Raw genomic sequence first — 4,944 nt, forward strand, 5'->3', positions numbered from 1 at the left:
ACTAGCTTCCTCCAAGGCCCGTTGAAGCTGGAAGGCCACCACCTTCTCCACAACCTTCCCAATAAAGGGGAGGTTGGAGACAGGACGAAAGTTGTTTAAAATGGCTGGATCCAAGGATGGTTTCTTCAGGAGGGGTCTCACCACCACCGTTTTGAGTACGGCGGGGAAGTGCCCCTCCCGAAGGGAGGCGGTCACGACCGCCTGGATCCAGCCATGTGTCACCTCCCTGCTGTTGGCAACCAGCCAGGAGGGACACGGATCCAGAATACAGGTGGAGGCACTTACAGCTCGAATGGCCTTGTCCACATCCCCAGAGGCAACATCCTGGAACTCAACCCAGAGATGGTTTGCCAAGTAGTCCTCCTGTGTCTCGGCTGGATCTACTGCGGTGGAGTCCAAGTCCGACCGAAACCGAGCTACTTTGTCCGCCAAGAACTGAGCATAGTCCTCAGCCCTACCCTGCAAGGGGTCTCCCGCATCCCTCCTATTAAGGAGGGAGCGGGTTATCCTAAACAGGGCGGCTGGGAGTGACTCGGCGGACGCTACCAAGGCAGAGATGTGTGATCTTTTGGCAGCTCTTAATGCCCGAACATAGTCCTTGGTGCAGGTAGTCAGGAGTGCTCGGTTCGCCTCGGACTTATCGGACCTCCACAGGTGCTCTAGGCATCTCCTCCGGCGTTTCTTCTCCCGGAGCTCCTCGGTGAACCAAGGAGGTCTCCGGGATCCACTGACCCGGAGGGGCCGTAGTGGCGCAATCTGATCAAGAGACTCCGACGCCGCCGAATGCCAGGCGGCAACCAGAGTCTCCGCCGAACTGTGGGCAAGAGTGTCAGGAATAACCCCAAGCTCCATCTGGAACCTCAACGGGTCCATAAGTCGCCTGGGGCGGAACCACCTGGTCGGTTCCTCCTCCCTACGGTGGGGGTTTGGCCTCCGAAAGTCAAGCCTCAGTAGGCAGTGGTCTGACCACGACAGGGGTATGATCTCATTACCCCTCAGACCAAGATCACACATCCACTGCTCCGAGAGGAATACGAGGTCGAGCATGTGACCCGCTGCATGGGTTGGGCCCCGAATTACCTGGGTCAAGCCCATGGCTGTCATGGAAGCCATGAACTCCTGCGCCCCATCAGAGCGTTCACCGAGCGATGGCAAATTAAAGTCCCCCAGAACTATAAGCCTGGGGAACTCAACTGCCAGCTCGGCTACTGACTCGAGGAGCGAGGGGAGGGATGCTGCAACGCAGTTGGGAGGCAGGTACGTTAGCAGCAAACCCACTTGACCCTTGAGGTCCAACTTTATCAACAGGGACTCACATCTGACAAGCTCCGGAGCAGGGACCCTACGAGGTAACAGAGACTCCCGGATAACAATCGCCACACCGCCACCCCTTCCCTGGGCTCTCGGCTGATGAAGCACCTGAAATCCTTCTGGGCACATCTCTACAAGGGGGACTCCTCCTTCTGTGCCCAGCCAGGTTTCAGTAATACATGCCAGGTCTGCCCTCTTGTCAATAATTAAGTCCCGGACGAGAGGAGCTTTGTGTACAACAGACCTGGCATTTAGCGACAACAGCCTGAGACCAGGGTCCTGATTACTCGCGCCATCTGGTCTTGGAGTGGGGCTCATAGGGCCGGAAGGAGGGATCTCTGTGATGTAGCGAACCCTCCTTCCCCGGTAATGGCTAGCCCTAAAGTCCCCGCCATGTCTGCCCCTCCCTGTAATGACCGTAATGCTCCGACCCACTCCCGTAGCAGTAGTCCCCCCGACCACCCCACTGACCCCCGCCTTCCCCGGCAGGCCCTCCGAGTCAAACATTCTCATTTATCCACCCTAGCAATTCCCACGTAATATTTAAAACATATAAAATACAATAGTAACAAATAATAAAAGTGGGCCATTCATTCAATTCCAGCCAGCTCCCATACACTCATCATGCTATTTTAAAATTGCGCAATTATAATGTGTAGTAATGTGGAAAGGGTGGAGGGAGCGGTGATCCGCTCCTCTCCCTTCTTATGTCCTGGGGAGACGTCCTTGGCCACCAAGTCAAGAGTGCGTGATATATAAGGTGGCCGTATACAAGCAGGATTAGATATAAAGATCCAAAATTCATGGGCGGCAACCGTGCAGTCTTACCCTGCCAATGAAGGTTAGCGGGCTGTATATTCAAAAGTCTCTTTCCTGACGATGGATAAGGGCCCCAATGTAGGGGGCCAGAGTTCGAGGCTGACTTGTGCCACTCTAGCAGATGGTGGGGGAAGTACTGGTGTTTTCGGAGCTCAGTCCTCGCCACTGCAGCCGCCATCCTCTATTGCTCCCACGCCAGCTCAGCCACAATCCTACTCCTCCTAATGGTTAAGCAAAGCCCAGGAGCAAAGTCCGGAGGAGGCTACAATGGCGCAGGGCCCAGTTCAAGGATCGTCCTCTTCCCTGCCCGAGTAAGCACATCAGTCAGCCTAGGACGGCCAGATCTTTCCTAGGGGCCGCAGGAGCAGGCAGCAGATAGTAAATAGTAGGATAGGTAACAGATAGTGAGGTGAGCAAAGATAGATCCGAGGGGGGGGGGCGTCTGGGACGGCAGCGAACACAACCATTCAGTCCGTCGCTCCGCAGTCTCAATGTAGCCTCCGAACGCCCCCTTTCTTTAAGATGAAAATTAAGTTGAAAATTGACCCCTCTAAGCTCACTAGTCACCAGGGCTCACAGTCACAGTCACTCGGCTCCAACAAGTTCGAACAGGCTGGCCAAGGAAGAAAGGTGTAAATGCTGTGAATCAGCTGTTTGGCGCCGCCATCTTTCCCTCCACGCTTTCCTTCTAGTTCCAGCAGCTGCCATTCCGCTGTTCAGGGGGCGACTGGTAGGACCAGGGGCCAGCAGATAAATGGCCAGGGGGCTCACCAGGCAGCACCAGGGCTCCCAGGGATCCAAAGGTGGTAAGGGGAGACGCCGAACGTTCGCGCGCCGTCATCGCCGCCGCGCGCCGCCGTCGCCGCTATCCCCATGCAGCTGGGCGACCCGGGCCGCTGCTGTGAGGGAACGCTAAGCCTCCGGGTTTCTTCAGGTCCTTTGGGTTCCGCAGGTCTTAGGCTCTCCCAGGGACTCTTTCCAAAAATTTTGCGGTCCGTTTGGAAGGCTTCCCGGTGCTTTTTCGCCAAGTTTGCATGGAGCGAAAAAGCCCAGTCGCCATTCCAAACCCGCACATGCGCAACCATCAACCATTGTCTTACCATCAATAGTGATCTCTGGCTGTAGTGTCAATTTCCAAAAAGTCATAACTTTTCAGTTTGCTTTATTAGTAAGTATTAATAAACACATGAAGAACGGTTGATTGCAGGAATTCGGTATGGCTATTCTAGAGGAAAGAAGGACTAGGGGTGACATGATAGCACTTTCCAGTATTTGAAAGGTTGCTACAAAGCACCAGAAGGCAAATCAAGAAAGAATGGATAACAACTAATCAAAGAGAGAAGCAACCTGGAATTAAGGAGAAACTTCCTAACTGTGAGAACAATTAACTAGTGAAACAGTTGATCTTCAGAAGTTGTGGGTGCTTCATCACTGCAGGTTTTTAAGAAGAGACTGGAAAGCCACTTGTCTGAAATGGTATAATGTCTCCTGCTTGAGCAAGGGGTTGGACTAGCAGACCTCCAAGGCCCTTTTCAACTCTTTGATTCTGTATTAAGACTAACCATGACTGCATAATTTCCAAAAAAGCTAGACATCCAGATGGAATTTATTCTGATTGATTGATTGAATTCCATTGAGGAGATACAGTTGCATTTATTGCTTACCTACCCTACCAATCCACATGACTTACTAAATATAGAGGCATGCATACAGTACAAACCTGTGGGATTTTGTAGGGGGCTATTAATGTTGATATCTGGATGGAGATGTCCTTATCACTTCGATCAAAAAGAGTCAAATGGTTGTGCTTTTTTCCACAGCTGTAGTTGGGAACATTGGCTTCTCCCATAGAGAGGATGTCCAGCAAGGCATCTGATGTGCCAAGGGTGCTGAAATAGTTGTCATGGATGTTGTAGCCAAGCGTGAGATTGTGCAGGAGCGGGGAATTCTTATTGACCATTTGAATAGCAAAACTATGTCGTAGGATTCTAGACTGATCGGAGGATATTCTAGTGTAAAAAAACACATTGATCTTATCCCTCACAATCACCAATAGCAAAATATATTTTATACTTTTTATACAGTATATTTTTGCTTGACTAGTGAACATGAAACGTAGCACTTTTGAATGAGCAACAGATAAACTCCTGTAAAAATGATCACATCATTATCATCACTTTTGCTGATCACTGGCTACCAGTATTTTGTAGTTCAGGTCTCATTGGCTCAAGGTTGACTCAGCCTTCCATCCTTCCAATATGGGTAAAATGAGGACCAAAATTGTTGTGGGCAAAAGGCTGACTCTATAAACTGCTTAGAGAGGGCTGTAAAGCACTGGGAAGCAGTATATAAGTCTAAGTGCTATTGCTATTATCATCATCAACAAAAACAATAACATATCTGTTTTCAGTCTAATCCACTTTTGTCTCTTTAAGCCTACAGAATCTTAAGCCAATACTGACTCCAAACCCAGAGGCCAATGATACTCACCCATCTCCATTTAATTTTAATGAACGTTGGGGAGATGGAATTGATACAGTCCCCCACCTGGGTTAAGAATCGCAAATACACCACTATTTGTAACAATAATAATTTTCATCTGCCTGGTAACCAGGGTTCAAAATAAATGAATTATTAAAGTGGAATCACCATAGAAGGAAGAGGATGTTCCTTCAGAATTATCAGAAACCAATTCTAAAAAATAAGCCATCCTGTATTTCTGTAAGGGCCAGGAAGTAAATATCAATCATTTGTATTTGAAATGAGCTGGGCAGGAGAAAACTACAATAATCACTAATTTAAACAATAGTATTC

The sequence above is a fragment of the Thamnophis sirtalis genome, unplaced genomic scaffold, assembly GCF_051295495.1.
Source record: "Thamnophis sirtalis isolate CommonGarterSnake01/CBP01778 unplaced genomic scaffold, rThaSir2_p1.2 scaffold_3, whole genome shotgun sequence".
Lineage (NCBI taxonomy): Eukaryota > Metazoa > Chordata > Lepidosauria > Squamata > Natricidae > Thamnophis > Thamnophis sirtalis.